This window comes from Thamnophis sirtalis, unplaced genomic scaffold, assembly GCF_051295495.1.
Source record: "Thamnophis sirtalis isolate CommonGarterSnake01/CBP01778 unplaced genomic scaffold, rThaSir2_p1.2 scaffold_9, whole genome shotgun sequence".
NCBI classification, from domain to species: domain Eukaryota; kingdom Metazoa; phylum Chordata; class Lepidosauria; order Squamata; family Natricidae; genus Thamnophis; species Thamnophis sirtalis.
Window position 1 is genome coordinate 34,742,367 of NW_028261389.1, and position 11,584 is coordinate 34,753,950.

The window sequence follows — 11,584 nt, forward strand, 5'->3', positions numbered from 1 at the left end:
CAGCAAGCTGGAAAGCACCACTACAGGAACAGAACACTGACGTCAAACTTGTCTAACTAAAGCTAACAAACTAACTTTACGGTCGTGGAATAGGAACACCTTCCCCAACCTGGAATCTATGATAGTCCCTAGGTGAAGAATCCTGGTGCTGGGGATCAGGAAATTCTAATCCAAGTTCACTGAAAACTCTAACTGTTGGAGCGGAGACACTACTAACAAAATATCCTCCCTCGTACGCTCAAATGCTGCCGCCTGGATCAAGATGTCATCAAGATAATATTGGATCCTGACGGAGTGCTCTCGGAGGGAAGCCGCCACCACAGCCAGGACCTTAGTGAAGGTCTGAGGTGTGGACGCCAGTCCAAATGGTATGGCCCTATACTGATAATGCCTACCTAAATAGGAGAACCTGATGTATTTATGATGGCCAGGGAAGATGGGGATATGGAAATAAGCCTCCGTCAGATCGATGGAGGCCATGAAGTCATTACGCCTGATCCCCGCCAAGATGGATTTAAGGGATGCCATCTTGAATCTCCTATAGACCAAATGAACATTTAGAAGTTTTAGATCTAGTATCACCCTCATCCCCCCGAACTTTTCGGAACGACAAAGAGGTTAGAATAGAATCCTGACCCTACTTGGTCCGGTGGAACCAGTTCCACCAACCTAATATCTAAGAGATGTTGGATGGCCTGTCTCATGAGAGAGCATTTATCCCTACTCTTGGTGACTGAAAATGTCCAAAAGTGGTTCGGGGGAATGAAAAGGAACTCCAGGCGCAGGCCAAATCTGATGGTGTTCAGAACCCAGGCATCTGTGGTAAGCGCAGCCCAAGCGTCGGCAAACAAGATCAGTTTGCCGCCTATGGGTGGGGTCACTATTGACCTATCTGCCCCGGCGGTAGGGACAGCCACCTCCCCCCGAAAGGGCCACTTCCCCTGGGGTTGGAACCTAGTCCTATCCTTCGGGTAGTGTCTATCCGACTGCCTATCTGATCTTGAAAAATACCTGCTTTGTTGAACTTCCTGATCTGACTGACGATAGGGCTGCTTCCGAAAATAAGGTGCAGACTTTTGCTCCAACTCCCCGTGGGCGTGGGCATGACTTTCTTCTTATTCTTGTCCTCAACGAGGATTGGGTCCAATGGGGCACGGAAAAGGGAGCCCCCCTGGTGATGAGGCCAGATGCCACTTTGCCTTGTTCTCAGCTTGCCACCCCCGCAGCCACAGGAGATATCGGGAGGTCACCAAGGAGGCCAACTCCCGGGAGGCATACTTCATGGCATGCAGAATGGCATCAGCAGAGAACTGTGTGACAGCAACCAGCTTGTTGAGATCCTGATGAGTACGCACCTCCTCTGGCGGAATCCATTCCTGCATCTGCTGGAGCCAAAGGATAGTGGTGCGGCTGAAGAACGACGCTGAGGCAGCTGCCTTGATTACCCACACAGAAGACTGGAATGTTTTGCAAAGAGTCAGCTCCGCCTTCTTGTCATCGGTTGTCAAGTAATTAGCCATATCGCCGGACACGACCGTAGACATAGAAGCCAAGGCCATCAATGGAGGATCAACTGTGGGCACCTGCAAAGCCTCAGAAAAACTAGGCTCTATGTTAAAGAATCTCCTATCACTGCTACTAGGGTTAGGAAAAGTCCCTGGCTTTTCCCACTGTTTCTTAACAACTTACAAGAATAGCTCAGGGGCAGGGATTTCCTCCTTCTCTGGAGGAGGTTTTGAGTAAACCCTTGCGTAACAGAGATTTGAACAAATCTGGGAGAAACAATCCTGAGAATGCTGTTGTTTCAGGCTTTGAGGGGTCCTCATCATCGGACATATTTACTTCTCTTTGGACCTGATCCCCAGCAATGGAACTTTTGCTAGCCAGAGAAGATGAAATTGGCCAGTGCACTTCTGCGGGGGAGGGTCTAGGCCTGGCCTGAGCAGTGCTCCCCCACAGTGACCTTTGCCCCAGTTGCAGGGCTTGCAGTTCCTTCTTTAAACCAGTAGCAATTTCATATGAAATTGCAGAGGAAATAAACTTCTGAATGCTTGTAGGAAGCTGTTCCATGTCCCTAATGAAGGAATCACCTCCTCCTCAATCTGTTCACAGTCATCGGATTGTGGAGCCAAGGATGGCCTAATGGATTGAAATGGACTCCTCAGATAGGGGCCCTGTTTTACCATGGAGAGGGGGGGGGAGGAGAAATATCCCCTGCATATTATCTGACATATAATGGGGAATTCCCCCTGGAAGGGGACCTAGACCTCGATCTGATAGGTGATTTGGACCTCAGGGCTAGGCCTACCCCTCTGTTCAGCCCTGGACACCTGCTTTTCCAGGGCCCTGTGCCTCCTTTCTTCATCCCTCTGTAAGGCCTTGGAAGGCTTCCCAGCAGCCTTGGTCTTTCGCAGTCTTGCAGAGGCTGTGGGCCTTTCTCAGGCCCCACTGGAAGGTCTCTCCCCAGGAGACAATGGGAGGGGGAATCAGGCTTCTCCTCTCCATACACTATGGTACCAGGTTGGGGCTCCTCCAGGCTCAGCCCACCCGACCAGTAGCAAAAAACAGCTCCCCGCAGCCTCCACACGATGATTTCAGCTGCCGGTAGACCTTTCTGGCTCCTTTTCAAGCTACGCAGCTGCCGGCAGCACCACATGGTGCACCGTGCAATCCTCGTCCCACACTGCTCTGGGCCTCTTGGCCTCGCTCCAGGCGCACAGGGCCTTGCTGCAACTGCCACTGTAGAAGGGATGCCCCCCCCCAGAATGCAGGGATGAGATCAAGGCTCTGTAGCAGCCTCTGCCTCAACCCATGCGGCCCGTCGGAACATGAGGCCCAAAATGGCCACCGGAATGGCATCCCGCCTCTAATAGCCCCAACAAACAACTTGTAAAACCCTTCTGAGAAGCAGATGGAATCAAAAGGGGGGAAGGCAGGGAGAAGGAATTTTCAGGATGGCACTAGATTGTGTTTGGAAATCACTGGAACCAAAAGCAACTCGTCCTTCTTCAGCCAGACAGAGTTGAAACTGGAAACCAGAAGCAAGGAGCACAGAGGCATGGCTTCAGTTTTAACTCTGTCTCAAGGCCAATTGGACATCATAATACACAATCCTGGCTAATCCTGCAAATTCCCCCAGAAAAACATAGGTTCTTCAATATTTCTGTAGCAGCAATCTGTGCAACTTGCAGAAAGAATTAACACCATGCTGTGCAGCAAAGCACTACCTTATGTGTTGTGAGAGCTAAAACCTACAGTAGGTCTTCTGAAGCTATCTGTCAATTAAAAGCACTGATGCCAATAAATATTTAAATAATACTATTATAGTAACCCCCATTGGTTTTGCTTTTGCTTTCATATTTAATGAAGGCTTATCTCTCAGTGAGCGCTGCTACAGATATGGTATCTGTTATCAGCTTGAATTATCATCTCCCTGAGTTTAGGGACTGGACTAGTGTTTTTCTGCCATTGTCAAACAGAGCATTAAACTCTGTGATGGATGTTGTCTTTTTTACTTTTTGCATTTCCAACATAAAAAGCTACAATACCATTGTAGGACAGATTTTATGAAATAAACGCTCTATCGTCATGTCTCACACATTCTTCTAGAGCTTCTGATGGAAGCAGAACCCTAACTGGTTGCTGTTGTTATTGCTGGATTATGATCCTATTTCTTTTAGCCTCACTAGATACCACCTTTCTGTTTTAGTTCACTGGGCAAATGTGGACTTAAGGAAGAAGCTTAAAAGAGGATGAACTACCACTTTTATTGCCATTTGCCATTTTGTTCCAGTTTGTAGTTCCAAAAACAACTTAGTGATCAGAGTCCCCTAACATAGTAAAACCAAAGAGTACAAAAACCTAGAGTTGGATTGACATATAGAGATCTATTTGATCAACATTTTTCTAGAATACAATGTGTGCAATACATACGGAATGAAAGATCTACATAACTCCATGTGCTGTTGATATTTTTTCATCTTTTTAAACTGTTGGTCAGATATGATGGAGCTCAAGAGAACTGGAGTCCAACAATAACTGAAAGACTACAGTTTGTTCCTTCTCTTCAGCCTCACTCCTACCCCTTAAAGCATATACAACTGTATATTAAGTAGCATGTTTCTAGAGGCTAGCATTTGAACACTTAAAATAATTAAATAAAGAATATATACTCAAAAGAGCTGGAGTTGGGCTAACAATGTACCACATAATACTAGCTTGTGTTTAGTGCAGGTAGTCTTTGATTTACAACCACAATTGAGACCAAAATTTATGTTGTTAAGTGGGTCAGTTGTTAATTTTGCCCCATTTTAGGACTTTTTCTGCCAGTTGTTAAGTCAATCTCTGCAGTTGTTAAGATAGTAACTTGGTTGTTAAGTTAGTAACTTGGTTGTTAAGTGAATCTGGCTTCCCCATTGACTTTGCTTGTCAGAAGATTGAAAAAAGTGATCACATGACCCCCAAACACTGCAACCATCATAAATATGAGTCAGTTGCCCAAACATCTGAATTTTGATCATGTGACCATGGAGATGCTGCAATGATCATATGTGTGAAAAATGGTTATAACTGAGTTTTTTCAGTGGCGTCATAACTTTGAACAGTAACTAAAAATGAACTATTGTAAGTTGAGGACTGTCTGTGCAACTAGACACAAGCTAGTATTGAAGTAGCTGAAGAGTTATAATGGCCATTCTTATTTGTTTCGTTGCTTAATTATATGAACTGCCCAGAGACACAAATGTGAGATGAGTGGCTATACTAATCAAATAAATAGTGAACGAAGAGCTGGATTTAGTCAACTGTGCCCATAATAACAATGAACTTCATTTCACTCAAAAGGAATCACTGTTCACGTTTTTTCCCAATCCACTCATCTGCCTGACCTGACAAAGCATTCTTTTATTTGAAGATTCTTCTCCAAACTGGTGCCCTCCATGCATTTTGGGTCACAGTTCCCATAATCTCTAGCCATCATGACCCATGTTGTTTTATGGTTAATAGGAATCATAGTTTAACACATAAATTAATTGTACAGGAGAAGGCTTTGTTGTATTTAAATATAACAAAGGTAGCTGTTAAAAAGAGAAACAAGGAGTTTCTTGCTTATATATATATTGCTGCTATTATACTTACTAGCTGGTCACTACATGCAATAGGAAGAGAACATGCCATAGTTTTCTGTATTTCAGTAAATGATTATATGATAAATCATTTTGATTATATAAAAATAATTTTATTGATTTTGACAGGATGCTTCATTTGATCTTGACAATCTCCTGCAGGTGTTTCTCTAACTCAATAGTGTTTTAATAAAAGTTATACAAAATAGGCTCTTTAGATGAAATTTTATCTGTTACTATTTTAAGAGATCATGTTGATGGGTTGTTCTAAATTTCTCTGGGTTTCAGTAATGGAGTATAAAATATAGAGATACAGAGCAATCCTTTGAGTATAACATAAAACAGATATAATTCACCTGAGCAAAACACAATTTTCATCCCATGCACAAACTGTGAAGTACATAAACACATTTCTTGTTGGGACTAAAGAGGACTTCTGTGATATAAAACATGCCTGAAGCATATGAACTATTCATTTTGTTAGTATTCTGACAAATAAATACACTGAAAATAATGCTTTCACACTATACCTAGTGTAAATTGGAGATACACTAGCTAAAATTCTACTAATCCTATCAAACAAACTCTAAAGGCTGTTTCTACATATCTACAATTTAGGAGTTATATTTTAGATAGTATTTATAGTTTAAAATGTGATTTTTCTGAAGTACATGAACATGCTCGCTTAAATTTGCCACAACAGTATAACTGTTGGTCAGATCTGATCCTACTTTTTGTTTTGCAAAATTGTTACATGCCTTGCTAACACCACCATCCCCTTTCTACATTAATGTTAAAATTACTACTGCAATTCAGATTTTAAAACATCTCTAATCCCATTTTTCAAGCAACAATCTTTTTCTGAAGAAATGTTCTTAAAAATAAAACAATCTTATAGCAAGACTAATAAAACACCTTGCTTCAATGTACATTTGTATCCTATTTACAATTATTCAACACTAATTTCCCATTTTACCTGGAATGGTTAAGTATGCATGACAATTTAACCATGGCTTTTTCAACCTAACCATCAAAAAATCTGGAAGGCGGCAGGGCCAAACCCATTTTGTAGTGGAGCCAAGAACATGACTTGGATTATGAATAACCACTAGTTGATGCTAACTAGGGGAAATATTTACTTTTACCATACAGTTCAGTGTAGCTACTGAGTTTCCACAGCACAAATCCAAGAGATCACTAAATGGCAACAAAGAGTTGGTGTTTTCTGTCCCTTTGATGTAATTTAGTGATTGTCTGAATGTCTGCAACCAAATCTTGCAACTCTGCCTTCAAGCCTGAAGAGAAAAAGGAAATCAAATATAGGTAAAATATGGGTAGGCATTTCTTTTCCTAACTGTGATGTACGCTATCCAAGCTGCAGCTGTAGTCTTCTGGAAAGCAGCCAGTACAATATGACCCTCAATTGCCCTGGAGCCAATTATGTTGGTGGAAGAATTATTCATATGAAAAACAATAAATACTTTTGACAGAAAGGACATGGATTTCTATCAACATATATTTGATCCAAGTACTGCACATTAAACTCATAATATCCATGTTTTTATTTTGTGGCACTTTGAAGATTTATTACTGTTTATGATAAATGATCTCATTGAAATTGTTAATACATAATGAAAAAATATTGTGATATATGATTCATAGTAAATTATGTGCCCGTTTATTTTTTTAAAACAGGAAGAAGGAAAATGTGATGGTTTACTATTCCAAAAAGTTGCTGTTCCATACTGTATAATGATTCAATTCTGCTTTTTACTAAACACCCCTGATATTCAAGTTAAAGTTGTACCAACTGACAAAGTAGGGTCAAAATAATTACATTCTCCATTACCATTCCATTATATACCCTTTTCTTTCTTCATGGAGCTGCAACATATTCCAACTTTTCAGATTAAAAACAAAACAACCGCAGGATTATAAATCTACTTCATCAAATAAGCTTTGCTTTCTAATATTGACTTCACCCACACTCACACAGACACACTTGCATACACGTCCATTAAATGCCTGGTAAATTTTCCCGATACTCGCAGTACTGCAGCCGCGTTAAGGAACTGCCTTTAATGACAGGGACCAAGTGCCGATCAGAACACACGTGTGTGTGTGCGCGCGCGCGCGCATATTTTCCCACCCTCCCCACTTCTTAATGTCTTGGAATTACGCGAGTTGCTTTCCTTGCCTGTTCTTTTGCAGCTCTAGGCTATTTTGCTCTGGGGAATGGGCTGTAATCTGGCATACAGAAACCACCAGCAACCCCCCCCAACACACCATTTTATTTCCGCGGGATTTCTCTGTATTGTTCTAGCACAACAAACCGGCGCCTGTTCCATGCCTCCTCCGTCAAGGACAAACGGGATTTCAGGCAAGGGGCTTCTGCGGGGTTGCGAGGAACAAAAATCAGAAGAAAACCGCACCGACTTCAATCAAGCACCTGGAGAAAATGGGCCAGCAAACGAAGGGCGCGAGGCTTAAGTGATCCGGAGGGATGAGAGCGAAGAGGAGGAAGGGTGGGTAGAGCTAGGGAGCACTGCAGCAAATACACCTCCATCTATGCACACCCGCCACTTACCACACGAATCGGAACATCGGAGGGGGGGGGAAGCAGCATAGGAAAGGAGGCGTCCTTTAGAAAGGCGATCTTAACAGGACGGGATTCAAGCAAAGCTCCGGCAAATAGTCATCTGGAGGACAGAGGCAAAGCGAAGGGGGCGAGATGCGAGACTCAACATGCACATGCACACACCGCGCGGCAACAGGGAAGGATTTACACTATCTACCAAACCTGTCAGCGGGCGATTCGTGGTGCGGCAGTGGCCAACGTGGGGCGCACGGCTCTGCCCCTGGAGCACTGCAGCTAAAAGCAGGCAATTGGGTCCTCCCTCGCCGGGACACACACCGAAGCTCCGCTGTGGGGATTCTCGCTTTGCCCTGCCGCCTTCCTAAGCTCGCGACTATTTGCGCGCGCCTGCGTTTCTCTATGTATGTGTGTGAGAGTGTAGGGGAGAGGCGGGGGCGCGCCCCCCTCTGTGGAGCGGGGAAAAAAGTGATTTGAGCGACCCCGCCAGCAACGGGCTTCTTGCTCGGCCGGCCGTTGCCAAGAGCCGTGGAAGCCTGGCACTGAGGCGAGCAAACTCCGCGCACACCTTTCCCGGGCTGGGGTGAGAAGACTGCTGAGGCGCCGCTTTCGCGGCCTCCCGGAGGCGTTTGCTGGCCTTCTATCTGAGGAGGGGATCAGAAGCCCCCGCGGTCCGAACGGTTTGGTGTCAACCGCACTATTTCTCCCCCACGCGACAGTCATCCTGGAGTCACGGAGAGGACAAAGTGTTAAAGGCAGAAAAGAAGAATGAGCGCGTTTAAATATCTTACAGGAAATAAATACACACCTTACAGTAGGGACGTTAGGCTTTGTTTTTCTTTTTGCCCTGCAAATACAGTTCCTGCAATCACATCACAACCAGAGATCCAGGGTCATAAGAAACTATGCATCCTTCAGTCCTGATGCAATATGTATGCATGTATTTCCAATTGAGTTCATCCAGAAAGCCTGGATTCGGTTTAATTCTTATTTTGTATACCATGGAAACTAAAATGAGAACATGGTTTACACATTTGCATGCAAAATAAAATTATTTTACTGGAAAAATAAGAAAAGTGTGTATGTCTTCAGTCCATGTCATGAATAAAAGTATATTGGTATCATTAAAAAATAGATTTATTTTTTTAAAGTTATCTGATACTTTAAAAAATTTATATAACTATAACTAGAATCTTGCTTCTCAGGTGTAGGGTAAAAGGTTAGAATTTCAGATTCTGAATAACTTTTTACAATATAGTAGTATGTTTCACTCACTTAAAAATAAACTTAATAATATTTGCAAAAGTATCTGAATTTAAATCTAAAATAGAATGTTTTGACACATGAAAAATACTTTCCATATTGCTGCAGGTGCAATTCCTAAAATAGTGATTCATCAGTTTCAAAGGCTAATGGAATAATTTTGCAATCAGAGATCTGACACTTAAGAAAATATATTTGTAATATTTCAGTAAAAAATCTGAAATTATTCTTACCGTCAGATCGAAACCTTGAGACGAAACAGTGAAATCCAATTGAGTTCAGTCATTTATTTGTTTACATCTGGACAAAATCTTGGCAAATAAAAGCTATAACTTTCTACGCTACTAAATATTTCGTGAGAAATTCTAGGTTTGTCTACCCTGAACTTCTTCCCTTGTCCCACCTCCAGATTGGGACAGCACAATCTCTCCTAGATCTCTCTCTCTAGGAAAAGCTATTATGTTGCCAAAAGTCTCCCCCTCAGCTCCTGCAGCTGCATATTCCATCATATTTACATACAAAAGTAATTAAAATACATAATTTATAAATAAGTGCATGCAGGAAAAGCTAAGATAGATGAATATTCATAATACACCTACACATGTGCATGCACATTCTGTATTCTGGAAATATGCATATTCTTGATTTACTAGAATCAATGTACTTGCATGGTTGTCTTTAAGTAATAATCCTATTTTTAAAAATCACTTAAAGGCATAACTGCAAGATTTCAGGGTAACAATTTGAAATACATTGATTTAGATTAATAGTATACTAGCTCTCTTAGATGGCCATAATGTAGAAGTTAAGATAGAAGGTCCTATTCCACTGTTGAACACTTACAGTAACTTTCATAAATATAAAACTATAGAACAGTGTTTTTACTCCTGATAAGTAGATGATTACAAAATAAAAAGAGTAGGATGGGGAGCAAAAGCCCCATAATCACAATGACTATAATAAATTCTTTCTAAACCAGATGTATAATCAATCTTTGTTTTGCGTTTTTTTATATTAGCATTCCTCAAAAAAGTGCTGAATGCAAACATCACAATATCTAATGAAGCCTAATTTCTGCACCTTTTTTAATCCATTCTGTTTGTTGAAACTTTCTGAGCTTTCCAGAAACCTTTTGACTCTTGTTGAACAAGAGTTCAACAATTTCTCAATGATAATGTTAAAGTCCCACTTTTCTAAACAGTCACTTTGAGGTCTGCTTTAAGTGTCCTGGGAAGTTGAAACACTTTAAGATGCCTGGGAAAGCTAAGGGAAATCATCAAAACCATAAAAAAGCAAAAGTTATAATATTTTGGACATGTGATGTGACACCCAGAAAAATACGGCATACTTCACTTAATCCTCCAAGGAAAGACTGAAGGCAAACAAGTGCAGACAGAAGAAGAATATCATCACTTAAAAATCTAAGGAACTGGTTTGGACAAAACATAATAGCACTTTTTCATGCCGCTGTTGGTAAAAATAGGATCGCCAACATGATTGCCAACATCTAATGGCGAATATGGTACAAGAAGATTACTTTATCCTTGTTTTGAGTCGTGATATCAAATTTGTGTCCATTAACTATTTTGTGCAAGGTTTGCACCATTTGTTCTACATATAATGCAGAGGAGCATTCCTGGCAAATGACTGCAAATGTCTCAAAAGCTTATGCCTTTTAAGAAAATGTGTTATTTGGGAACAGTGCTATCAGGCTGTTGATAGAAACACTGAGAGAAAAATAATAATGATTGAATGTCACTATGTCATTTTATAAATAATGTTGGCGTTTCCTATATAGAAGAAGAATAATGCCATGCAAATCATGAGTAAATGCATATCTGCACATATATAGATCAGAAACAAGAAAGATCCCATACAAATTATGTACAGATGTAATTATCTCTATAGCCTCCAGTATATGATAATGTTTGAATACTATAAGTATGGTATAAACTCAGCCCTTTGTAGTATATTTAGACTAATAATATTTTAAAAAGTTGAATACAATGCTTACTTTAAATACGCTGCCTTATCAGTTTTAATTACATAAATGCATTTTAAAGCAAGAAGCAGATTTTCTTTCAGACTTGTGATAATTTGGCAATTAAGAAATTGAAAATAAAATTATTTTGTCCATTGCTTAAGCACAGAAATGTTGGTGTGCCTGAAGTTAATTACTAAGGGAGTCATCACATCGGAAAAGACCTATAAGAGTGATAGTTCCCAAAACTATGTTAAAACATCTCAGAGGATATTTATCTATTTGTACAACTGCATTCTAGACCAGTTCTAGTTCCAGATGGTCTTCAAAGGCAACCTCATATAGAATATATTGCAATGGTCTAATTGGGAGGTGCGCAAGAATGAGAGATCATGGGCAGGCCCTCCTACTCCTGGAACTAAAACTCATAGCCATTCAGTCTTGCTTACGTTGAGCTAAAGCATGTTCTTACCCATTCAGATTCAACAGCTTCTGAGCACTGGGAAGACTACGCGGAGGAGAGCCTTCTCAGTTGCAGCTCCGACATTATGGAACAACCTCCCCGTGGAGATCCGTACCCTCACCACAGTCCAGGCCTTCCGCACAGCCCTTAAGAACTGGCTA

General features: G+C 41.3%; 1 protein-coding gene across 1 annotated transcript in view; it reads right to left on the reverse strand.

Moving 5' to 3' along the window:
- The window catches only part of ANO4 (anoctamin 4), a 95,331-nt gene extending 87,558 nt beyond the window's left edge, over positions 1-7,773 (reverse strand). The window contains exon 1 of the mRNA XM_087723303.1: positions 7,711-7,773. The gene's annotated coding sequence lies outside the window, so the exon portion shown is untranslated. The remainder of the gene's footprint in view (positions 1-7,710) is intronic.
- Positions 7,774-11,584: the final 3,811 nt, after the last annotated feature.